Raw genomic sequence first — 27,525 nt, 5'->3', positions numbered from 1 at the left:
AACGCTCTTAAAGTGATCAGTGACCTTCATTAGGCTGTACAAAGAGAGAATCGTAGGTTTTACGGGCCATTTCGCAGAAAATCTGAAGCAATAAAGAGAAAACATGAACATGAGTAGAAGTTTGGGTGCAGTGTCGCTAAGAGGCCACTCTGGACAAACCTACATATTTCCACAAAATACCCACAACCTTTGTAATTTTCATTCATAAAATGAGTAAAATACACAAAACTGTGAGAAAATAAAAAGAAATACGTACCTTCAAAAGTCATACGAGTTCGGGCGCAATGAGCCAGAGAGACCAGGCAGGTCACTACTGCACTCCACGCAGGTGGCGGGAAAATGGAATAGGGGGGCTTCAAACAGCACCTAGAGATAGGAAGGTACTAGGAGGGGCAGGCCCCTGCGCCCCCTTGCGGTGGAGAGGTGAGCGAGAACAGCTTTGTGGCGCCTGTCAGGCCAGCTGCACCTGACGCAGGGTTAACCACAAAAAACTTGGTCACTGCCTCCTGCAGAAAACTTCAGCCTTTTGAACAACTGAGTTCACACTCCCATGCATACTATTTCTCATATATATAATTATATATACACAAATTTGTTAGACTCGGCACTACCACCTCCTATAAAATGTAATGATAGTCCGGTGCCTTCCTCAAAGCATACAATATAATCAAGGAAGATAAGGTGGCACTCAGACACAGCATCAAAAATAAAGACACTGAGCCTCCGCTCGTCAACGTTTCAATTCTATTTCAAGAAAATTCTTGAAATAGAATTGGAACGTTGACAAGCGGAGGCTCAATGTCTTTATTTTTGATGCTGTGTCTGAGTGCCACCTTAACTTCGTGTGTGTGTGTGTGTGTGTGTATATATATATATATATATATATATATATATATATATATATATGTATATGTATATATATATATATATATATATATATATATTCGTAGGTGGGAGATTTATTTTTTTTTTAAACTGCCTAATGCCTGATTACCAAGCATTTGTGTCAGGGTGACTCAAAATAAACTGCTCTCACACTGGTATAGATGCTCAGATATATATTATCCAAGATGCATATAGGTGCCCCAAATGCCTGTTATAGAGATACTCAAGTCAACAGGTTGAGGATGACAGATTGACTTTGGTTGGGAGAGTACTGTAAATATTCGCAATGGTAAATGTTAGGTTGAATATTGTACATTTGAAAAGCAGACTCTTCCCCCTCCTCCAACAGATACACAGTAACCTTAAAATGAGCTAACCTTGTAGCAAATAAAATGGCCACCCATTTGGATTTACTCTGTTGGGTTTATTACAGAAATATGCTGTGGGGAAGAAAGAATTGCTAAAACATGGCGGGAGAACAGATTATCTAAAATGGATCTCTTTAATTAACATTGTTAACTTTAGTGGCTCTCAGAGTACCAATAATATTGGCTCTTCTCAAAAGTGTTCAGTCCTCTAAACATATTATTTTATTGTGTCCATAAATGTTACGTGCTCATCATGGAGAGTATAGATGAGAATTTGAGGAGAAAACTTCAGGGCAGCAAGTGTTGGCTTCAGAAGACCAAGGTAAGGGGGTCATAGATGAGCTGGAAGAACAGTGCAGGAGGGAGGCAAGGACAGAGGGCATGGGAGAACAAGGAAGGACAATGCCAAACAGTAATGTCATAAAGCAAAACAGTAAAAAAAAAATAAGGCACCTCCTTCCTAGATAAAAAAAAAGTGGTAGTGGGTAAACTGGGGGAAACTCTGCCAACCTCAAGGAGTTAAGTAGTTTAATGGACAAATATAATTGTACATACAATAACATTGCAATTAAAAGAGGCAGAACAAATAGGAAATAGGACACAATAGTGTAAAATTGGAGTAAAGAAGAATATAACAATCCCTTAAGGGTTAATGGGAACATGTATACTATACAGGATAGGAGGCATGTCCACTCCAAGCACCACAAACTGTGGACAATTAAGAGAGTTAGTAGTTGTAAGACATTAAGCAGTAAGGAAACTACTAGGGACTGAAAATGGCTCCTGGTGTGGTGCATGGGGTGTTGAAACCCAGTAAAATAAAAGAAGAAACTAGCAAACAATGTTGCAGCAAGAAAAATGGACTTGTGGAGAGATGAGGGAAAGCACACATAAATACAATTAAACATAAGCAACAAGAGCTTAAGTAGATGGGTACTTAAGTACAGTGCCATTTTAAGGGTTGAACAAGCCATGCAATCACATCGAGAGTTCTGACCAGAGCCTTCAAGGCAGCTACCTGATTGATTGAAGGGGGAGATAAACAACAATGTGGCAGGTTAACCAGAATTCCTCCACACTTTTATGTGCAGGAATCCTGGCAGGGCAGGATAGGGGCAGTGAGTTACAACCCTAGCCTTCAGTGCAGCTGCCTGACTGAAGGGGGTTTTAGCCAGAGATGTAGCTAGGCTAGCCAGGTTTCCTCCAGAGAGCATTTTCTGGGAATCCTGGCAGGAAATGATAGAGACAGAGTGGGGCACAGCCCAAGTGATGTTATTATCAGTACATCCCTGCCCTCTCTGATCAGTCACAATGCATGGTACACCCGTCTGGTGGTCTGAGTCACTGTACTCTGCTGAAGTAACTGCTCCAGTGCCGTGGTGTCGACATGCCATCCCACTTAGATGACTCCTCTCTCTCCTGTCCAGCCCAAGCTCTGGGATTCAGGTCAGGTGTAATAAAATAAATGATTGAAGTAGTCAGTCATTGGCTAGTAGCAACTCTTCTGGCTCCTGGATTCAAGAATTTAGGAAATAATCATTGAAGTAGTTGCTGTCTTCTCTTCAATTAGGTCAGGACTAAGGTACTATATCTCTTCTCTTCTCTTCTTATTGTTCTGGCTGGGTTGGTTGAAACTTTGAATTTCTAATGAATCATTGTCTTGGGGCTGAAGATCTATCATCTAGGGAATAATGAATGTGACTCACACATTATGTGAGTGTCAAGAATGGGCAAACATCATTCTTTTTTTCTGTTCTAATATATTATGTGAGGTAACTTTAGACCTCAACTCTATCACACATTACACATGCTGTGAGTGGAATTAATTATTAAGACAGTGAGTGAGATAGGTCAGTAAGGCCTCTTACCCTCTGAATCAGAGGCTCTGATTTTTATTTGAAACAATGCTAGTAGTAATAACAAATGCAAATCAAATGTATTTGCATTAGACTTGTCACATGTTTTACTTGCATGTTTACATGTGTTAAAAATGGTAGCGCAATTCCAGTGAGTGCCTGACCTAGTGCTAATTGTAGTTAGGGGCAATCAATTTGCAATTTTTTTTATTAGTTTCTAGAGAAAATGTTAGCATACAATTCTGGTATATAATTTCAGTTATGGTGCTTTGCTATTCTCTATACATTGTAAACTTGCAAACAGGGTCCTCTTACCTATCTGACTGTCTGTTATTAGTTATTGCCAGTGGCAGCTCCTGTCTTCTTTTTTGAGAGATGCTGCCGCCACTGAAAACGGGAGGGTGCAATTACTCACCTGCTCCTGGCCTGGGCCCGGCACCTGTGCAATCAATCTGTCAGGCTCCAGGACCACCGCATGTGCACTAGCGGCAGGGAGCCGCACATGCCACCGGCATCCAAAGGGCTGCATCATCTGCAGCCCCTAGGAGCCAGTTAGGGCTGGCTAAAAGCCAGAGTAGCGGCTTCCTCCTGGAAGCCGATCTCTGCTAATAGCAGCCCGGACTGGCAGTCCCAGAGGGAGGAGACACCTCCCCTGGGGCTGCCTGTTGTGTATGTGACTGGCAGGTGGCATTTCCAATTGAAAGCCACTGCTATCACACAGTGTAGCCAGTGCAGTCACAGAGTGCAGTGCCGTGCCCTCCCCCTCCCTGGATCTAGCCAGACAATCAAAGAAGGTAATCATGGGGTTCAAAAAAGTCTACCTGCACCAGGCATTTTGCCTGGGGCATAAGTGGTCCATTATACATGATTAGTCATTTTACCTGTTTATAGTTTTAGAAAAGTTCAAGTAAAAAAAGGAAAAAATACATGGATTAGTAATTTACAATAAATGAAAAACCATCTCCTTTTGCAGAATAACAATGGCTGTATTAATTTCCTAAAGCCTTTCGGGGAAACCTGCTATGTAACAGCAGCCAATAGTCCTTTAATTATCATTGCATTTACTGTAGGTGCAAAATTGTCATTTAACCTCAACAACCAACCAGAACGTTCTATTGCCTTTCCAGAATAGGAAATAATTGGTTGCTATAATTTCATGTAAATTTTGTACCGAAATGCAATGTTAGTAAAGGAGCCCTATTATGTTCTTGGCTAATTGCTTTCTCAATAAAATATTGGATTTAACCCAAAATATACAAATCTAAAATGTAACTGCCAGAATAAAATCAACATTAAATTATATTCTATTCATTGTTGATTACCTGCATTGGAAATGACATTATATGCACAGTCTTGACAAGCTAGAAATAACATGGCCATCTATTACATGCTGAATAGAGAGCAAACAAAGTTATGAAATCTAGACACGTCACTAGCACAAATAGCTCAAGTTTTCTCAAGTCTCTAAAATATATGCAGCACAGTGCTGTTACCCTGTGTTCATCCCCTTAAATACACTCATTATAAAATGATAATAAAATCCACAGTGTAGCACACAATAATTGCAAACAGCTCTAAAACAGAATAGTTTACATAGACAAATGAACTAGAAAAATAAGTATTTTTACTTGAATAAATTCTATGAAGTTTGCATAAAAATAAACTTCATTTTCCCCACTAGGATTTATACCGTTTACATGCATATATTGTATGGGTAAGTGGTAGCAATTTTACGTGAGATTTTCTGCAAGAAATTTATTCATCAATCAAGTTATTTTGTTATCTACTTTCTCAGCGAATTATCTGCTTTATGCACTGTAATCCAACTTCATCTCAAGATCTTACTGAGAGCTCTGTTACAAAAATAATTTTATAGATTTCTACAATTTATTTTTTACAAAAATTTACATTTTGGAGCTCATTTTAATGAGCAAGTGTCAGGGGTTTTTTTCGTACTGTGCATGCTCACATATAAATATGTCTACATTAAGATTTTAGGACATCAATAACACAAGAGAAGGTGTTCCAAGTAGACCAGTAGAGGTTAAAACAAACAGAGATACACCTGTTAGGTGGTGAATGTGTTGTGGATGCTCATCCCCCTACAGCAAGATCCATGTTGATGAAGGTAAAAAAAAATAAAACCTCACGTGCCATCTCAAATTGTTTCCAGGATCAGCACACTGTGCTGGTAGTTGCAATTTTTTGGGGGGTGAACAGTATACTTACCTACTCTCCTGGAATTCTGATAAACCACAGTATTAGAGGGAGTTCTACTGGCAACCTCCCCCCCCCCCTCCCTGGATCTAGCCAGATGATCAAAGAAGGTAATAATTGGGTTCAAAAAAGTCTACCTGCACCAGGCAATGACAGAAAGGGCTGTTGACACTTTAACAATGAATACCATATGATTGGGTCATCCTGTCATTATTTTACACAGCCTTATCCTGTTCAGCTGGTGGCTGTACTCCCTAGGAGAATGATCCACAATAAAAATGTGCCTTTCTCAAGAAAAAAACAACCCCATGCTGAAAGTATTAGGTCTCCTCTCAGCACCATTTGCCCCTGATTGCTGGCAGAGCCGGATTTAGACCTCATGGGGCCCTAGGCAAGATACAAGTTTTGGGGCCCCCCTCCCTCAAACAATCCATAGCACTATATATTAATTTGATTCAGGCGTGAAACGTCGAATCCTGACGCCGGCATCCTGACAAGGTTAGGATACCGATACCTGCCGGTAAGTATCCTAACCCTACCCCTAAACCTAACCCTCCCTCCCTGCAGCATAAATCTAACCCTCCCCCTCGCAGCCTAACCCTAACCTTCCACCCCCAGCAGCCTCACCCTAAACCCTCTCAGCACAGATCTGCCCCCCCTCAAAGCACAGATCCCCTTTTTCCTCACATCACCTACCCCTCTCCTGTCTCAGCACATAGCCTCTATTTCCTCACATCACTGACCTCTCTCAGCACAGTACCCCCTCCCCTTACAACACAGACCCCCTCTTTCCTCACATTACTGGCCCCTCTCAGCACAGACCCCTCCCCCATCACAATCTTTCCTCACATCACTGACCCCGCTTAGCACATACTCCCCTCTCAGTACAGACCACCCTACTCTCACATCACTGACCCCCCTCAGCACAGACCCTCCCCCATCGCATCACTGACTTTCCTCACATCACTGACTCCCCTCAGTACAGACCCCCCTCCCCTCACAGTACAGACTCCCTTACTCTCGCATCACTGACCCCTCTCAGCACAGACCCCCTCTTTCCTCACATCACTGACCTCTCTCCCTTCAGCAAAAAACCCCTCCCACCCCTCACAGCACAAACCCCCTTTCCTCACATTACTGACCCCTCAAAGCACAAACATCCTTATTCCTCAATCACCGACCCCTCTCCCCTCGCAGTACAGACCCCCTCCCCTCACATCACTCACCTCTCTCAGCACAGACTCCCTCTTTCCTCACATTAATGACCCCTCTACCCTCTCAGCACAGATCCCCCCCCCTTCCCTCACATCACATCACTGACCCCTCTCCTCTCTCAGCACAGTCCCCTCACAGCTCAGACCGTTCTCCCCTCCCCCTCCCATTCCCTCACCTCTCACCTCAAATTTCTCCCCTCCCCACTAGCACCGGCAAACTTACCTGCTGGCTGGGGTCTGGGGACATTGTACAGCGGACCTGTCCTGCTCCTACATGGATCCTCGAGCTCCGCCTCCCAATAAGTATGTGATGTGACTTGATGACGCCACATCGCACTCACGGAGCAGTGCTCCAGAATAGGGATGGGTGTGTTGTCAGTCGGCCGCATACCCTGCCTAATGATAAGCCATCCTTGACCTGAAACTCCGCCTCCTCTCCCCACCTGGTAGGGGCAGGCCTCTGGATGTGCTGCTGTGTCCTGTCGCCAGACAGTGCCAGCAGCAGCTCCAAATGCAGGTTCTTACCAGGGCTGGATTCCAGGGGGCCCGGCCACGGACCCCTTGGACCCGCCGGGCCTTAGGCATACACCTAGGTTGCCTAGTGGTAAATCCGGCCCTGATTGCTGGGGTAATAAACTGCTGATTTATCCATATTTTACCAATGTTTTCAATGAGTTTATACATTGCCTAGGCTATGACTGCATGTGTAGTCTCATTAGTTTTTTGTTTTTCAATTAGTCATTTTATTTTACTCCTTTTTTTTAAAAGAATTATGTCATTTGCCATCATTATTTTGATTTATGATCATGATGAATGGTGTACTGAATGTAATACAAAAATTATACACAACCGACTGGTACTTATAAAAGGACATTACAATTTATAAATTATCTCTGATTTATAAAATAAAATCCCATAATATGTAAGGAGGAGATATGATAAATCTCAGTCCATTTTCACAGTGATATCTTTAAAAAAGTTCCTCTGTATATCTCACCAAGAGGAGAACATATAAGAGAATAAAATACATTGGGGCCTATTCATGATGTTAATTATCGGAGTCCGATAATTAACATTCTAACTTGCCGCGGATTCCAGAGCAATTCATCAATGCTACGGTGCGGTGACAGTTGATCCGAAAATCAGCTGTCCCAAGAGCGGCTTCACTGCTCCTTTTCACTGTTCCTTTTGGAGCAGTGACTGGAGTGCACATGTTTTACCTTCGTTATGGAATCTCCTGCTTTACCTTCATGATGAATGGCCCGAATACTTAATTTTTACAATTGCAGGTGAAAATGTTAATTTTCACCTGTTTTTGTAAAAATTAAGTGATGATGAATAGGCCCCATTTTCATAGTACACTATGTATATACAATCTGAACACCTTGTGCAACACTTCACATTCCTGTCCCAAGCGTTGTGTTAAATAAAGTACAGTTTGGAATATAATGGTGAGTGCAGAGTTTGTATGATTTTTTTTTTTTTTTATTATTTAAATGGTGTGGTCACATACCACTGGCACCAAAGATGTTTGAATGCCGTGGTTCAAAGATAATATAGCTACATGCTATATATACATTTTTTATATATAATATACACAGTCTAGAAAACCGGCACTCCCCATGAAACTGCAACTAACCTTGCCTTGGTGTCCTCATAATTATAAGTATACATTCACTATATACATTTTAGATATTTACATTTTTACTCACCCCTTTTAATCTTTTCACATCAGAAACTCTCACACTCCTACATTTTTGTTTATTAATATTTCCAGTTGAAAGAAGTCCCTACCATCCTACAACTGCAGGTGTGCTCTAACCATTATTGAACATCTCCTCCTACCTTTCACAGCTAACCCTCTGCTTCCTTTCTGTCAGAGCCTGCCTTCTGCTCTCTACCTATGACAGCCAGCCCTCTGTGCCTGCCATCTGCCCCTTCCTGTCATATTCTCCCACTGAGGGACACCGGGGGTCATGGAGCCAGGAGTTCAGGCCCCTATACACTGTCATAGATGCTGCTTTGCTGGCACTGGAAGCCTCTGAGCAGAAGGACTGATGTTAAGTGTAAACTGCATCCTTATAAACTTGCTAGTGCCATTTACATATGCTACCGCTAAGACACATTTATATTTATGCCATTTACACTTAACAGAGGTTGCTATGTTCATGTTTTACTAGGACTGTGTATAACAGTAAGTACAGAGATTTTTCAGCACTATTAACAACTGGCAGTGCATGAATTGATAGACTGCTTACCTGCGTAATATGCAGCAGCTTATATACTAACATCTTAACATTGTTCTGGCTAACTTTTTTGGAAACCTCAAATAATCATATGAAAAGCTATACCAGTATAAGTAATCAATTGGGAGGAGATGCAACATTTATTTGTGGAGTGAAGTTGGCGGGTGGGAGTGTAAAGGAAGAGAAGGTCAGAGATGTAGATAGGAGGGGATTGGGTGAGGCTTTGTAAGTGAGTGTGAGGAGTTTGAATTGAAGCCACAATCTATTTGAGAACTCACCTCAACATATTGACTCTTGAGATACAAAATATACTATTATGTTTTTGAATTACAATTAATATCTGCAGTCAGACAATTCAGTTCCACACTTTTTAGGGATCTTGGGACTATGCACAGCCTTTTATTTATAATTTTTGTTCTTCATTACTTTAATTTTTATTTTGTTGCATTTTAAGATTTTACTACTAACAATAATGTGGTTTTTAAAATGAACTAATAAAAGTTATGTGCACTATATTAAAGAACTAGCCTTTCAGTTTTCTTTATGTTGCAACTCAAACGTAAATCCTCTTACTCACAATCATAGTTTTACTATGATTGATAAATAATTATCACCCTGCTAAATATTTTTCCAAAAAGTTCCCAACACATTTACTATCATAGTTATCTGGGCAGCATGAATTAATTGATATGCAAGAGGTTTTTTGTTCTAAAAGATCAATAATTAATTCAGCTCAGGTAACTGCAATAATAAATTATGTGGGAAGTTCCAGAGTAGAACATTTTGTACCAGATGGAAAGGGTCATGTTGGAGGGCTTGGTTATCCATCACATCTTTTCCAAGTGTATATTCCTGGATGAAATGCTCCTTGGGTCTGAATTGCAAACAAAAGTAAATGATGCAGGAAGAAGATTATATTTGGAGAAATAATGATCAATGCTTCAGTTCTATAAAATGTCCAAAGATAACAAATCTAGAAAAACAAATGGTCATTTACTTACCTGCCAGCAGTCCTATTCATGTGATTGTTCTTGGTCTTGGCCACTGTAAATGTATTGTGACATCACCCAGAATTTTTGTGTCTTGGATTTATTGGGCATGGTGTGGGCAAATCTGAGGCATACTATTATTTGTCCTATTGTTCATAACAGAAGCTTGGCAGCTATAAACTCTCTTAAATATCATATAGCAATAACCAGCTGCACAGTGGAGGAAAAATTTTATTTTTTAACTAATAAGTAGTTTTAAAAGTAGAAAAGCTACAGTAAGTCATCTATTTGCTGATGATTTTGCTAGACACATTACATACTCCTCATAAAACTCACCAACACTCAAATTGCTTATGTTAACTTAAGTTTTAACTATACATTTATGGGAAAAAGTCTATAAAATATTGTTTCTTTGCAATCAAAAATAAAAAATAAAAGCACAATAGACCATGTTATTTTTATAGTAATTTGCACTGTTGTGTGTAGTGCAATTACTGTATATTTCTTTTTAATGTAACACAGAAAACTTATTTTTTTATTCTCCTTCAATTTTATTGCTTATTTTAATAGAATTACTTGAAAAATCTGAGATTTTTTTTATAATTTTTATTAATTCGCTGCTTAGGCTTTTCTCACCCCTGTGCCAAGTATATTTTGTCACTTTTTTTGTGCTGATCACATTCCATCAATATCGGTAATCCTTTTTTATGCTGTACCCACAAAAATATGCCTTGTATTTGTAAGAGGACTTGGAATATTTAGAATTACAATTTATTTGTTTGTACAGCCTCCTACTGCCAATAGTATTTACCCAATATTGGCAAAAAAGTGTTTGTAGGTTTTTTTATGGATAAACACCAAAAACAAATATTGTTAGTCATGCTTCAGCATGAAAAACAGAAAAACAATCAGAATTCTAAACACAGGTGTTCACAATAAAGTGTTTGCCCTCTTAAGCTACTCAAAAAGGCATGCCATTTTGAAAATGAGAAAAACATATGATGTCAATCATATGTGGTCTCCTCCCCAGTGGGCTCTAGGTAAGCACTTGTATGTGTTAAAGTCAATACAGAAGACAAATTTGGCTCCTCCTCTGCATTTTTAATATATACGTGAATGACATGTCCCGCTTGTCATCCGCACTCAAGGGATTAAAAGATTTCCATAATTATAAAAGAAAATGTAACAAAGCCTCAAACTGATAAATTGAATAATCTTAGAGATTTATTTATATTTCTTGTTACTTGCTTGCAATATATTTCTAAAAATCATTTTGAGGTATAAAGTATTTGGTTGGCTGGAACCTATCAAAGTTCACAAAAAATAGATTTACCATAGAACAAACCTAGGTGTGATTAGTCCATCTTTATTTCTGTCTGTTTGAAGAAACTAATAAAAGCATTATTTTCCCCAACAACACTAGAAGATTATAAGTTGTTTAAAAATGTTAATTTAAAAATTGAGCTCCATATACATAAATAAATCCAAGGGCTCTCTGCTATGCTTATTTGTAATTAATATGGGTTTTTCTGTAATATTTAGTCACCATAATGGAGCTTGACTGTGTGTCCAACATGAAAAAAGCCAATTTAGTATACAAATGTGACCATGATATTAGAACACTGGTTTTTAAATACACAAGTAGAATTTGCCAGACAAAGGTAAAATCTAAAATAACCAACCTAAGCTTAAAAACTATATTTTATCTAAAATATTTAGGTCCATAAGTAAGACTAACAAGATAGTCAAAGTCAGCAACTGGAAAAAGTAGTAAAATAAGGGACTCAATCCATGGTCAGGACCGGAGAGCAGGGTTGTCAAGATAACTACTTGAGGTCAAAGGTTGGAGAAAACAGGGGACTTAATCAGGCCATAGTTTAGCAACAAAATAACCAAAAGTTAAATTCTCACAGCTAGTACACATTATGAATTCTTGGACAGGCAAAGAGTACAAGTGCCCACAAGAACTCTCAGAGCAACAGTTGCAGAGGCTAACATATGATGTCATTGAGTACTGACATCATGAGCATCCAAACAAGATGCCTGAAGAAGACTCTGCACCTAACACTGTTGTGCAAGCTATCCAAAATGGAGGGAGCTAAGCACTAGCATTCTGGGAATCTAGGGTCAGGGAAATTAAATGTTGGGCCTGATTCTAAGTTGCATGCAGCATCGTGTATTGGCCGTCGCTCATCTGCGCCTTTATTAAAGTGTATATTCATGCTGAGACACACCCACCTTTAGCACCTGTGCATGCCATAATAACAAATGGTGCATCCTTATACGCCACTATCGGTCATGCCATTAAAAATTGCACCTGCCCTATGGCGGTTGCAGTGTCTGTCTAAACACAGCCTGTGAACGCAGCTGCTTGCATAGACACGTCCATAATACGCCTACTGAAAGGACCATTTCGTCTGCACTAGTAGCCACCACACAGTCACCGCTGAGGAACTCCCTCCACTTCTATGCTACCTTTCTCATACCATATGTCCTGATTGCAGCATCTTTGTGCATACACACTGAAATACATGCATTGTTGGTGCTTCCCGAATGTTTTGCACATGTACAATTGCAAATTGATCAACAACGTGAAAATCTGTATTCCATGTGATGCAGAACTAGACCATTGTTACAGAAACTCCACAGTAAGTTATCTGTGTGCATTTACCTTTTCTTTCTTCATTAGGCATGTTCATTATAAGAATGGTCCTCTGTTTGTATTTTAGCTATAAAACTGGGCTTTGCTATGTATTGCTGCCATTATGGGCAGAGTTGTGCAGAATTGGGCTCAGTTGCTATTTTGTATGTAACTGTGTAACATGTAACTATGTATGTAGTTCTTATTTTTCTCACTGACTTATTGATTTGACACTGGTTTTATTGAAACAATGTCATTAAAATCATTAATTCAATAATACTTTTATTAAATATAGTAATCATGTTTGTCACTCTCAGTTTGACAATAGAAAGGCTATTTAAAAACATTCTGACATTGTTTATTTTATTAAATATACCATGACCTACTGTACTAATTTTAAATCATCAAAACATTTCATAATACATACTAGGTTTAAACAATTTTAGCTTGATTAAAAAAAAAATTAAACAAATATGCATAAATCTAATTGTTTAAAAACTCAGCCCACTGTTTCTGAACCATATTCCATTAGTTCATCATTTTAATAGGCTGATTTTTTGGAAATCCTGCATTAGGGATGAATGAGCTGTCTGTCACTGAAACAATATGAACACACATCTTTTATTGTAATTGACTACTGGTTTTGTATTGAGGGCTGCAAAACTAAAACCTTTATTTCTATTAGGGGCTCATTCATCATTATTTAGTGTAAGTGAAAATACAATAGTCATTTACACTTACATTTGTAAATTTCAAGTATCAAGGGTAGTACTTTCACTGACACTGTATCTCCTGCTTACCTTGCAGCTCTAATGCTGCCAGCAGACCCCATACACTAGCAATCTTAAATTGTAATGACACAATTCACAATGAGTCAGATAATAAAGTATTGTGGGGCAGTCAGATATACGGCAAACGCTTGATGGTAAAGAAAATGACCAACTGGTGGCTCACCATTTTAAAGTCTTTAACACATTTTGGCTATAATCAGGTATAAAACGGAATGTAGTTATTAGACCGCCGGACGAGATGCCGGTGGTCTGAATGTCAACCGTTTAAGCCCAACATGGGACTTAAGATAGGTGTTGAAATACTAATACCTATCTTAATCCCAGTGCCAGAATCCTAATAGATGCCATCCCAAATGAGGCAATTCTGGAGTGTCTTAGGAGTTAGCCACAGGGCTAGGTTTAGGCACCCCTGGGAGATTTTGGGTTAGGCATCCCCCAGGGAGGGTTAGGCTAGGGAAAGGGGGGTGGTGGTTAGGGTTAGGTGCCACTGGGGGGGAGGTTAGGGTTAGGTACCCCTGAGGGGATTTAGGGTTAAGCACCGCCCCGGGAGTTTTAAGGTTAGGCACCACCAAGGGAGGGTTAGAGTTAGGGAATGAAGAGGGTAGGGTTAGGATACTTACCAGCTGGCATTGGGATCTCCTCCTGTTGGGCTTCCACAGGCTGGATTTTAACTGGTGGAATTTTATTCTGTATAAAATGACTGATCATGTCCCAATCTCCCCTCGTGGAGGTGACAGGAACAAAACTCTGCTTCAATTAGAAGCTAAATGGATTTTCAGATTACACACTGTAGCCACATGAACTGAAGGAGAACTTCTCCTTTAATTGTTTTCTCTAATATATATACCCATTATCTAGAGGTCTAGCCATAGATATGTACCTATATGTTTTACAGTTACTGTTTGAGATTTCCATCTTGTATAATTTACTGACCCCTTACATATTAAGATTTGTTATACTCGATGCCTTATTATACTAATTGTGCATTTGTTATACATGTTTTATTTATTGCTTAGCTGCTAATTTGTTTGAATTTGTTTTATTACTCTGTATATATTTTTTTAACTGTGGTGTTGGGTTTGTCTATGTGTACACACAGTTTCTAGGGCAACATTGACTGTGGGATCTGCGACATGAAGGAGGCGCCATGCAATTATATCATTGATGCATGCTATTCCCGGAACCGTCCTGCATCATTTGAACTGCACGTCGGGTGATTCTCTATAAAGGTAGGATTTATTTGTTGGTACTTTTAATTAAACTGAAACTTTGGACGATTGATTGCTATGACAGCATCTAATTGAAGTGTATAAAGGCTTCTTTTTCACTTCTCAATGCTTTTTGCTAATTTAATTTATTGGTCATGAAGAATTGACGTGTACTGTATTTTACAACCTTCAGTACTTATTTGCAGAATATTCTATGCTACTTGAGAATCAGGCCAGTCCTGGTACTGTACATGTCATACAAGAGACCCATCAGAAAGCATCAACAAACATCACATGTCTATGTTTTTTTAGCAAGGAGCTTACAGCCCTTTTCTGGCACTCAATCTTGAGGAAAGTGTGAATATTAGTATTTCTGATTGTAATTATGACCTTCGACTCATCTGGAATATCCTTGCCTATGAATATCCTAATCTTCAACTTCTCTGTTGTGCCTACTTGGTACAAAGCAGCATTGCCTGATTTGTCTATTTTTATTTTACATGTTACCTATAGTAACTCGCAATCTATTGGATTGATCGTGTACTTTTCTTTTGTATAAGTCAAAACCTTACCATAAAACAGGGATGGCCGCACCTACCAATTTATGATATCCAAACCAACTGTGGATCTGTAGAATGTGTCAGTTGAGTATTAATGCACCACATCTTAAAATATGACCGTTAAGCCGCATACACACTAGACAATTTTTATAGATGACAACGATATCGTTCAACGATATATCATTCAGTGTGTATGCAGTGAACGACCAACTATGTGTGCTCTGGCGGGGCATTAACTATGTATTTTGTTGTCCGTACATGCAGGCCAATCTGACAATATAGTGTCAAGAATTGCCTGTTCAGAGATGTGGCAGGATGACTTCACTGAAAGATATATTTAAAGATATATAATTTGTCCTGCACTACAGAAAGTTCAAGGGAAATCTTTCACCAATATCGTTCATACAGCACATAGGGGTCTATGTACTAAGCATTGATAAGAGACAGAGTGAAAAGTGATAAGTCTGTGATAAGGTGCCAGCCAATCAGCTCCCAACTGTCATTTTTCAAACATAGCCTGTGAGATGGCAGTTGGGAGCTGATTGGCTGGCACCTTATTACTTACTTATCACTTTTCACTCCGTCTCTTATCACTGCTTAGTACACAGACCCCTTAGTTACTAAGCAGTGTTAGGAGACAGAGTGAAAAGTGATGTCTGTGATAAGGTGCCAGCCAATCAACTCCCAACTGTCATCTCACAGGCTTTGTTTGAAAAATGACAGTTGGGAGCTGATTGGCTGGCACCTTATCACAGACTTATCACTATTCACTCTGTCTCCTAACACTGATTAGTAACTAGACCCCATAGTCTAGTATGTCATAATGACTATAAACCTGTGCACCAGCTAGGTGTCTGGAAAATGTGAACTGTTAGGTATCCTCAAGGACGGGGTTGGCTATCCCCTGCCTTATAGTATATACATTTGTCATTAATGCCATTTGCTACTTATTTGTACAAATATTTTGAAATCTCAACTTCTGTTTTTTGTAGAATGCACTGACTACTTTAGAGAATCTTATTTTTTCTACGCTAGTTACATTTGCTATTGTACAAGTCTGTCTGTTCTTAACCTTTCAAAGCATTACTATTAGAGATGTGCGCAGACCCCCGTGTTTTGATTCTTATTCATAATCATGTCATTGTGTTTTGGCAAACCACCCTCAAGTGTATTGGATTGGTTCTGGATTCCTTAAAAATCTATTAGTCTATAAAAAAAAACTATTACAATAATGTAATGCAATCCAAAACCTGAGTTTGTTTTGAAATCCGAGTTCCGAACTGACAGCAGACCTGACCAGGAACTCAGTTCCACTCTGAACCCCAAAGTGATTCTGAACTGGGATTCAATTCGACTATTTGAACTTCTGAGTTAGATTGTGCTTGTATTTCAGGAACCGAACCGCACATCTCTAATTACTATAATGAAATACCTGTAATATAAAATGTAAAGTATTTTCTATTAGTCATACAGTACATTCACATTATAGAAAATTATGACTGCATAAAAAAAATGAAAGTAATCCCCAAAATATGTGATAAACTTTCCTTAAACTAAAACAGATAGTGAAGATCAGATGGGTGAGAAGCAGTGGCGTTATTTGAGTTGGTGTCACCCGATGCACATGGCAAAGAGAGTGTGGCCTTCTTTCCGCGATGCCACTCCCCCTGGTATTAGACATTTTGAGGGCATGACTGTGTGTCACGCCTCGTTCTCATCCTGTTGAGGACTTTTCCAGTGCTCCAGGAGCTGCTAGGCAGCCCACAGCCTCTCCTGGCACAGTGTGGAGGATGTACACCGATTAAAATGTTAAATGAATAAAGTACTTTTGAATGGAAGCAATGAATTGTGAGACGAGGGTCTTAAAATACCTAAAGAATTGGTCATTAGCATTTGTAATTCGCTGCCACAGTTCACATGCACATATATAATTTATTGTATTAAAATTATTTAAATGAAATGTATAGCTAACACTATATGTGAATGACGCTGTAAATATTATGATGAGTTTCTACATCTTGTCTAGGATTGTGTTCAAATCCAATTATATTGGTGAGATTTACAATATATAAACTAGGGGTGAGCGGGTTCGGATTTCTGAAATCCGAACCCCCCCGAGCCCCCCCGATCCGAGGCCGATCCGAGTCAGGCTCGACTTTTCCCGCCTGACTCGGATCTGAAAACGAGGCAAAACGTCATCATCCCGCCTTCCGGGTCTCGCGGGTTTTGGATCCTATATAAGGTACCCGCGTCGGCGCCATTTTCTCACTCGGCTGTGGACAGTGAAGAGGAAGGGTGGGAGTTAGGGCTGGCTGGGCTGTGTAGTGTAGTGTAGTGCAGAGTAGTGTTGTGCTGTGCTGTGCTGCGCTGTGCTGCTGTTGTCCATAGGGGCTGTGTCCACTACTTCAAAGTCCAAAGGGGCTGGCTGTGTTGTGCTGTGCTGCTGTTGTCCATAGGGGCTGTGTCCACTACTTCAAAGTCCATAGGGGCTGGCTGGATTGTGTTGTGCAGTCAGTTGTCCTAGGGGCTGTGTCCACTCCAAAGTCCTGTGCAGTGTCCCAGTCCTAAAGGGGTGCTGTAGTGTTGTCCAGGGGGTGCTCTGTCCGTCAGGGGTGCTCCCCCCAAGTGCTAAAAAAAAAATATTTTTTCTGTGTTTGTGATTTGTGTGCGCAGTAGCCGCACGTGCATCAACAAAGTTGTGCCAAGCGTGCGCCTGTGTCATAAGTAAAGGGCCGGCTGGCTTGACCATTAAAGGGTGCTGTAACCCCCAAAGTACACTCCAAACCAAATAACAAAATATTTTCTGTGTTTGTGAATTGAGTGCGCAGTAGCCGCACGTGCATCAACAAAGTAGTGCCAAGCGTGCGCCTGTGTCATAAGTAAAGGGCCGGCTGGCTTGACCATTAAAGGGTGCTGTAACCCCCAAAGTACACTCCAAACCAAATAACAAAATATTTTCTGTGTTTGTGAATTGTGTGCGCAGTAGCAGCACGTGCATCAGCAAAGTAGTGCCAAGCGTGCGCCTGTGTCCCATAAGTAAAGAGCCGGCTGGCTCATTTCTTAAAGGGTGGTGTAACCCACAAAGTGCACTACTCTCCAGCAAAAAAAAAAAATATTTTCTGTGTTTAGCCGCAAGTATATATCAAATCGATATAACATAAATGGAGGACCAAACTTTCTCCGATAAAAATAAAATAGAGAAAGATCAAGAACCACTTCCTCCTAGTGCTGAAGCTGCTGCCACTAGTCATGACATAGACGATAACATGCCATCAACGTCGTCTGCCAAGGCCGATGCCCAATGTCATAGTAGAGGGCACATACAATCCCAAATGACAAAGTTCAGGAAAATTACCTGGAAAAAAACATTTAAATCATCTGAAGAGAAATGTAAACTTGCCAATATGCCATTTACGACACGGAGTGGCAAGGAACGGCTAAGGTCAATCCCTATGTTCATGACTAGTGGTTCAGCTTCACATGACGATGGAAGCCCTCCTCCCACTAAAAAAATCAAGAGTTAAGCTGGCAAAAGCACAGCGAAGAACTGTGCTTTCTAAGAAGATATCACAAATCCCCAAGGAGAGTCCAAGTGTAGTGGTGGTTGCGATGCCTGACCTTCCCAGCACTGGACGGGAAGAGATGGCTCTTTCCACCATTTGCACGCCCCCTGCAAGTGCTGAAAGGAGCACCCACAGTCCACTTGCTGATATGCAAATTGAAGATGTCACTGTTGAAGTACAACAGGATGAGGATACTGGTGTAGCTGGCGCTGAGGAGGAAGTTGGCGAGGAGGATTCTGATGGTGATGTGGTTTGTTTAAATCAGACTCCGGGGGAGACAGTTGTTGTCCGTGGGATGAAAAAGCCCATCACGGTCATGCCTGGGCAGAAGACCAAACATTCCACCTCTTTGGTCTGGCAATATTTCTATCCAAATCCAGACAACAACTGTCTTGCCATATGTACCATATGTAAAGGTGGAATAAGTAGGGGTAGGGACGTTAACCACCTAGGAACATCCTCCCTTATACGGCACCTGCAGCGTGTTCATAATAAGTTACTGTCAAGTTCAGAAACTTTGGCTAAGACCGTAAGTAGTCCAGGGACACCTAAATCCCATTGTCCTGTTGTATCCAAGCGCCTGCAAACCACACAGTCAACTCCCTCCTTGTCAATTTCCTCCTTAGTCAGGATCGGAAGTAGTCCTGCAGGCCATGTCACTGGCATGACTGACTCTCCTATCCGGGATTCCTCCGGAGGATCCTGCATTGCTACGCCTACTGCTGCCACTGCTGCTGTTGCTGCTGCTGGGAGTCATTCATCATCCCAGAGAGGAAGTAGGAACACCACTACTTTTACTAAACAATTGACCCTCCAACAGTCCTTAGCGAGGAGGATGAAGTACGACAGCAGTCATCCTGAAGCAAAACGTATAACTGAGCCTTGACTGCTATGTTGGTGTTAGACGTGCGTCCGGTATCCGCCATTAGTGCAGTGGGATTTAGACAATTGATGGAGGTAGTGTGTCCCCGGTTCCAAATCCCGTCTAGATTCCACTTCACTAGGCAGGCGATACCGAGACTGTACAGAAACGTCAGAAAAAGTGTCCTCAGTGTCCTGAAAAATGCCGTTGTACCCAATGTCCACTTAACCACGGACATGTGGACAAGTGGAACAGGGCAGACTAAGGACTATATGACTGTGACAGCCCACTGGGTAGATGTATCACCTTACGCAGCAACAGCAGCAGCGTCACCAGTAGCAGCATCTCAGAAACGCCAGCTCGTTCCAAGGCAGGCTACGCTGTGTATCACCGGTTTCAGTAAGAGGCACACCTCCGACAACCTCTTAGAGAAACTGAGGGAAATCATCGCCCAGTGGCTTACCCCACTTAGACTCTCCTGGAAATTTGTGATATCTGACAACACCACCAATATTGTGCGGGCATTACATCTGGGCAAATTCCAGCACGTCCCATGTTTTACTCACACAATAAACTTGGTGGTGCAGAATTTTCTGAAAAGCGTCAGGGGCGAGCAGGAGACGCTTTGGGTGGCCTGAAAAATTTCTGGCCACTTTCGCCATTCAGCGACTGCGTGCCGAAGACTGGAGCACCAGCAAACACTCTTGAACCTGCCCCACCATCACCTGAAGCAAGAGGTTGTGACGCAGTGGAACTCAACCCTCTATATGCTTCAGAGGATGGAGGAGCAGCAAAAGGCCATACAAGCCTATACATCCACCTATGACATAGGCAAAGGAGGGGGTATGCACCTGACTCAAGCGCAGTGGAGAATAATTTCCGTGTTGTGCAAGGTTCTCCAGCCCTTCGAACTTGCCACACGTGAAGTCAGTTCAGACACTGCCAGCTTGAGTCAGGTCATTCCCCTCATCAGGATTTTGCAGAAGCAGCTGGAGAAAGTGAAGGAGGAGCTAAGACGGAGCGATTCCGCTCGGCATGTGGGACTTGTGGATGAAGCCCTTCATTCGCTTTGCCAGGATTCCAGGGTGGTCAATCCACCGTGCTCGATCCTAGGTTTAAAGCCTATGTGGTGTCTCTCTTTCCGGCTGACACAAGCCTGCAGAGGTGCAAAGACCTGCTGGTGAACACACTGTCAGCTGAAGCGGAACGTGACAAGTCAACAGCTCCTTCTTCATTTTCTCCCGCAACTGGGGCTGCCAGGAAAAAACTTAGCTATCCTAAGCAACCCGCTGGCGGTGATGCAGGGCAGGCAGGACCAAGTTTGGACATCTGGTCCGGACTGAAGGACCTTGCAACAATTTCTGACTTGTCTACTGTCACTACATATGATACTGTCACCATTGACAGAATGGTGGAGGATTACATCGGTGACAGCATCCAAGTAGGTATGTCAGACAGTCCGTCCCTGTACTGGCAGGATAAAGAGGCAATTTGGAGGCCCTTGTACAAACTGGCTCTATTTTACCTGAGTTGCCCCCCCTCCATTGTGTACTCCGAAAGAGTGTTTAGTGCAGCCGGGAACCTTGTCAGCAAAAGGTGTGGAGAAGATGATGATCATCAAAATGAATTATCAACTCTTCCAGGGAGACCAGCCTCCAGAACGTACAGAGGGACCTGTGGTGGTGGATTCCAGTGGGGACGAGTTAATACTCTGTGAGGATGAGGATGTACACAACACTGAAGAGGGTGAGGAATCAGTGGATGAGGAGGATGAGGACGACATCTTGCCTCCGTAGAGCCAGTTTGTGCAGGGACAGATTAATTGCCAGCTTGTTTTGTGGGGCCCAAACGAACCAATCATTTCAGCCACAGTCGTGTGGCAGACCCTGGCGCTGAAATGATTGCTTTGTTAAAGTGTGCATGTCCTGTTTATACAACATAAGGGTGGGTGGGAGGGCCCAAGGACAATTCCATCTTGCACCTCTTTTTCTTCTTTGCATTATGTACAGTTTGTGGCCAAGTTTTTCAAACTGCCATCCTGTCTGCCACTGCAGTGTCACTTCTAGATGGGTCACGTGTTTGTGCCGCCCACTCGTGTCGCTTAGCATAGTCATCCACCTACCTCGGTGCAACCTTTTGGACATAAAAACACTATTGTGAGGTGTTCAGAATAGACTGGAAATGAGTGGAAATTAAGGTTATTGAGGTTAATATTAGCATAGGACCAGAAAAACCAACACATTCTGTGATTTTAGCTGTTTTTAAAAAAAATACAGATCCAAAACACAAAACCCAGAACCCAAAACACAGAAGGGTGATTTTGGCAAAACCAATCCAGATCCAAAACACGAAGAAAGATCCAGATCCAAAACTAAAACACAAAACACGAAAAGGGGCCGGTGCACACCCCTAATATAAACACAGCTCGTGTTTCACATTAGACTTCCAATATATGCCCAGCAGCCTATATGTGCCTTCTTAGCTTGATTGAAGATCCAAATTTATATAAATTTCCAAGTATCTTGCTAATGCATGCATTGTATTATACTATACAAGATTAAACAAGGTCATACACTTAAGCAAGCCACCTAGTTTAATGTAAGTGTTTGTAAACAAAGAACTAGCAAATAAGCAAATGCAGGTGGGTGGAGGGTGGTCCAGTTGCCTGAGTTCTAGAAAAAAGGTTATAGACCATCTATAGTGTTGATTATTAATACTATATTACATACACTATCCAGTGTATAAGGACATATATATTCAGAGCAGGTGCTATGGTCTCCTGCAGTACCCCCACACTCCGGGACTTGCTTCAATGCTGCACAGTGCAGGGGACTTGGATTGTGGAATGGTGCTGACATACAGAAAAAAAAAAACATTCTGGACGCCTTTCTGTGATTAACTGAAGCACCTGTGTGTTCACCTGGTCTGCTAGTCCAATAGCTTGTGACCACCTCCAATTTAAACCAGTTCCTGTGTGCAACCCATTCCCTGAACAATGTGTTCCTATCCCTGGATAGTTCAAGGCTTCAGGCTTGAACTATCCAGGGATTCATGTGTTCATGTCCTCTGAGACTTTGTTTCTACTTCGTGGGTTATGGCTAATCTCCATCTACATTGAGTATTGCTCACCTGCCGGCTTCACAGTGCTGCCGTTGCATACAAACCTGCTATCCATCTGCAGCTGTGTTTCCATTACCTGTCAGCATCGCAGCATCCATGCTGCTTACTGACCTGAGTTCCCTCTGACAATAGTGTGTGACAATAGTGTTGATGAACTCAAGAAAAGAGGGCGTAGACTTGAAAGACGATGGAGGAAGACTAACCTGGTAGAGGATAAGTTAACACTAATCAAACATATAAGAGAATATCAATCAACAATCACCCGTAAGAAAACAGAGTTCCTTTCAAATTAGATCAAGGCAGCAAACAGTAGGCCGGCTCAGCTTTTCTGTACAGTGGAGATGCTTTGCAAACCAGCATGCCTGCAGCATGATGAAACCCTCTCCCAGTCAAGATGCAATGAGTTTGCAAAATTCTTTGCAGATAAAGTTTCCTCCATCCGGGCTGGAATCCCTACAGTGCCATCAAAGGAGTGTCAAACTACCAAGCCTGCCAAGGTAAGCCACCTGTCTCCCTGGAACAGCTTTGACATAATGGATGTAAAAGACATTGCTAAAATTATCAGAATGTTGCGACCCACCACCTGTGATGTGGACCCTGCCTCAACCAAGCTTCTCATAGGGTGTATAGGCATTATTGGCCCTGTAATTGCAAAAATAGTTCAATGCTCTTTGCAAACAGCCATTTTTCCAGAACCACTAAAGGAAGCAATTGTTAGACCACTTCTTAAAAAAACCTAATTTAGACCCCGACTGCATGACCAACTATAGACCAGTATCAAACCTTCCTTTTATAGGAAAGGTCATTGAGAAAGTGGTGGCAATGCAACTGGAAACCCACCTGTCTACCCATGATATTTATAATCCATTCCAGTCAGGATTCTGGAGAAGACATAGCACTGAAACAGCCCTGGTATGTGTGCTTAATGATCTTCTGATGGCAAGAGACAGAGGTGATTGTTCAATCTTAATCCTTCTGGATCTCTCAGCAACATTTGATACTGTGGACCATGGGATTCTAAGTGAGCGTCTGAAAAATTTCTGTGGACTGGATGGCACAGTCCTTAGATGGTTCAAATCATTTCTCGCTGGCAGGTCACAGAGAGTTTCTTCTGGAGTAAACTCTTCATCACCAGTGTCACCTCCATGCGGTATTCCACAGGGTTCTATACTATCTCCCATGCTTTTTGCAGTATACATGCTACCATTGGGTGAAATAATCAGGCGTCATGGCCTGGTCTACCACTGCTATGCAGATGATACACAACTGTACCTGTCCTTGGCTCCAGGTACAAAGGACTCAATAACAACCCTAAATGGCTGCCTAGCTGAGCTCAGGAGTGGATGAGTGCCAGTTGGCTGCGACTGAACCCTGATAAAACAGAGGTTCTTATAATAGGTCACAGGACTGGGCTACAGCATAGCCAACCAACAGAACCTACACTTGGGGGTTCAGAATTACAAAACACTAAATGTGCGGAATCTTGGTGTTGTCCTGGATAGTGGCTTGACACTTAAAATCAACCACAATCAAATCCTCATTCTTTCACTTGAGGAACATAGCCAGAATCAAGCACTTAATTTCCTCAGAAGATCTGCCTAAAGTCATATATATGCATTTATATCATCACGCCTAGACTACTGCAACGCCCTCTACCTCGGTCTCCCAGCAAAAGAATTACACTGCTTGCAGATGGTACAAAATGCAGCTGTCAGGCGATTAACCAACCAGCCCCATTCCAGCCACATAACACCCATTCTCTACTCCATTCACTGGCTGCCTGTCAGATGGCGAATTGCTCTCAAGATTGGATTAATAACTTACAAAGCCCTTCATGACCATGGCCCAGGGTACCTGAAGCAGCTTCTGATTCCTTACTGTCCCACTCAATTACTGCGATCCGTTGACGGAGGACTATTAACAGTACCTAGAATCTCACTGAATTCGTCTGGGGGTCGAGCTTTCAGTTTTGTGGCTCCAACCTTTTGGAACTCACTTTCCCGCACAGTTCGAGAGGCCTCCACTCTAGAATCCTTCAAAAATAGACTCAAGACTCACCTATTCACCCAAGCATTTCACTAATGTCCCTTGTTTAAGCTTATTTTGTACTGTAAATGTAAAGCACTTTGAGTCCTTTAGGAGAAAAGCGCTACATAAATAACTGGTTCCTACGCTGGTTGCTGGTTGCACTGGTGCACCTGCTAAGTGTAGATAATAAGAAGTACAGATTGGGTATGCCCTCTTATGTTCCTCCCAAGCACAAGAGGTCTGCGCTGTGATGAGAGATCAAACTACTGTCACTAAATGTAATTGCATACAACTATAACTATCTAGGGACTAAGTAGATGCTCCCTCAGCATACTGTACCAGTAAGTAGTCAACCATCCTTGACACACACACTGGTAGGGACTGTGAGACAGTACCCTCACAACAATGATATTTGGGATTTCATCTCTAGCTGTGGTCAACATTAACAGCTCGTATTCAGGCTCACCCTCATTTGTGTGATCTAGAAAGGTAGTAACCATTTTCTTTTTATTTAGTTTTTATTAACAAATTAATTACAAAACTTACTAAAAAGACAATCAATACACTAATCAAAATACTGACAAAACTAATTCTAAATAAAAGAAACCTTTAAAAACAGTACATATTTTTTTTATTTGTGTTGTGCTGCAGCTGTTCCCATACAGTTTGTAGATGGCTAATATGGTAAAGTGAGCAGGATGAAACTGAGGGCCTGATTCAGAGCTGCTCGTAAGCGGCCGCTCGTTCGTTCCGAGCGATGTTTGCACAACTGCGCATGCGTACGGATCGTAATACGCATGCGCGAATCAGTCAGTGCGGCCGAAAATCATTTGTTCGCTAAATAGCAAATGCCTGCTATTTTGAGTGACAGGAGGAGGCATATGTAGGTGGTAACAGGGGAAGGTGCTTGAAAACAGGGAGTGGAGACCCGAACGCAGGCGTGCTTAAAGGTCAAAACGGGCGTTTTATGGGTGTGCATAATTAATACAGCAGCGTCATTGACCATGTCACTGGGTTATTTTATAGTCTGAACTGCTCGCAAGATTGCGGTAGGAAAAACCAACCACAAGAATAGCAAGCAGTTCATACGCTGGTCGATGTACTCGATTAATCTAATAAATAGCGGACATCACGTAGGATGCGAGCAGCCAGGGGGCGTAGCTTTCCAAAAAACTACCGCATGTTTTGTACGCTCGTTCAGACCTAGAGGCGTGAACAGACCGCAAAGAGCGAACGGTTCATTTGAATAGCCACCCCTTTTTTCTGAACGAGCGAGCGCAAATAGCGTCCGGCTCTGAATCAGGCCCTGAGTTGGTACCTGGGTAAATCCGCTGAGTAAATCGCAGGATGTAAGCAGAATTTTTTTTGAAAATTATACGCCTATTAAGTTTTTCTGAACTATGGAAAACATCATTTCGGCAATCTAATATAACCCCCAGTTCTTACCACTAAACACAAAACATTTTTTTTAAATTGATGACCAAACCAATATACGCGCCTACTATATTTATCAGTTATACAATCCGTTTATTGCATGCTCAGAGGTATTCACTAAGATGTTAATACTAAATAAAATATTATGTACTAATTATGTCAACATTCAGAGTGTCAAAATGTTGACACCATGAGGATGCCCGGTCAGCACTGCAAGTATTGGAGTTGCTGGTCACTCCACCTCTGAGCAACGTAATGATGTCATACACTCAGGGGGCAGCACAAGACTAAATTGTGCCCTGTGACGGCTCTGCGAATAAGACACACTTTTTAAGCAAACAAAAGACACTGCCCTGCTCGGAGGGGATGTTTGGTATGCCTAAAGCGACAGTGTATGAGGACACATCTGTAGCTGAGAAAGTTTGAAAAAACAGAGGTTGCAAAAGATTTCTATTGCCGTAACATCATAGTAACAAAATTATTCTAAAATGAGCACACTAATTTATCACAAATTGCATGCTTTGTTATACAAGTGATAAAGGAACTATTTTATTCACAAATTAAGCTAAGGGGTTTAACCCTGTATATATGAATGAGCAGAGGAAATGAACACCAATGTGACAGATTTGTAGTCTAATTGGTTAAACAGGTCCTAGAACACTGACAAATCTTTAATATGAAAACAAAACACAGGACTTTACTGATACTTCAAGTGACTTCACTGTGTGTGCAAATCCTTTTTAAAACTTCGTTAGCAATTAGATACATTGGCCTAATACTACAGTATGTGTATGTATATATAAATGTACACAATTATATTGATAGGGGTCCCCACAAAGTTGTTGCCAGAGGGCCCCCTCAAACCTTAATCGGCCCTGACTATACAGAATGTTCAGTGTTTTTTAAGTGGAAGGACACTTTGAAGGCAAGTAGAATATAAAGCATGGTTTTTAAAAAGCTCAGCATGGTTACATTGCTTGCTACTGTGAGGCAATAAATGCTCAGAGAATGTCAGTAACAATTTTAATGATTTGTTTGTTTAATCAATATTCAAGTGCTTTTCAGTGCCCTTTTGATTGTCATGCTTACAAAGAGATAAAAGTGAATATCAGTGGAAGAAAGCAAGTTACTTGCATGTAGTGGATCAATAAGTGTAATTGTTCTTTTACATATGACAGACAGACGTGACATAACGGCTATCTTTTATAGAAGCCATTTTGTACGTTTACTGATTTGAAAATAAACAATTATTGTAACTTGCAACACTATCACAGAATCTTTTTATTGACTGAAGAAATTGAATTAGTGCAGTGGTGAGTAACCTTGACTGAAGAAATTGAATTAGTGCAGTGGTGAGTAACCTTAGTAGTGGAACAATTTGGCCAAATTTCTGCTATTGGCAATTTGAAATTAATGGTTAAATTACTGGCAGTATATCAGGCCTGGCCATCCTGTGGCTTTCCAGCTGTTGTGAAACTATAAATTACAACATGCTTTACCATATAATCTGTGGGAGGGTATGCTGGGACTTGTAGTTTCACAA

The 27,525-nt window shown here is 41.3% G+C and overlaps 1 long non-coding RNA gene across 1 annotated transcript in view; it reads left to right on the top strand.

Annotated features, from left to right (window-relative positions):
- Positions 1 to 27,525, top strand: part of LOC148517847 (uncharacterized) — a 75,976-nt gene that overhangs the window by 34,363 nt on the left and 14,088 nt on the right. The window contains exon 2 of the long non-coding RNA XR_015879247.1: positions 14,307 to 14,436. This is a non-coding gene — a long non-coding RNA (uncharacterized LOC148517847). The remainder of the gene's footprint in view (positions 1 to 14,306; positions 14,437 to 27,525) is intronic.

The sequence above is a fragment of the Taudactylus pleione genome, unplaced genomic scaffold (assembly GCF_031769625.1).
Source record: "Taudactylus pleione unplaced genomic scaffold, aTauple2 ptg000207l, whole genome shotgun sequence".
Taxonomy (NCBI): domain Eukaryota; kingdom Metazoa; phylum Chordata; class Amphibia; order Anura; family Myobatrachidae; genus Taudactylus; species Taudactylus pleione.
This window is presented reverse-complemented; position numbering and strand designations above follow the sequence as displayed.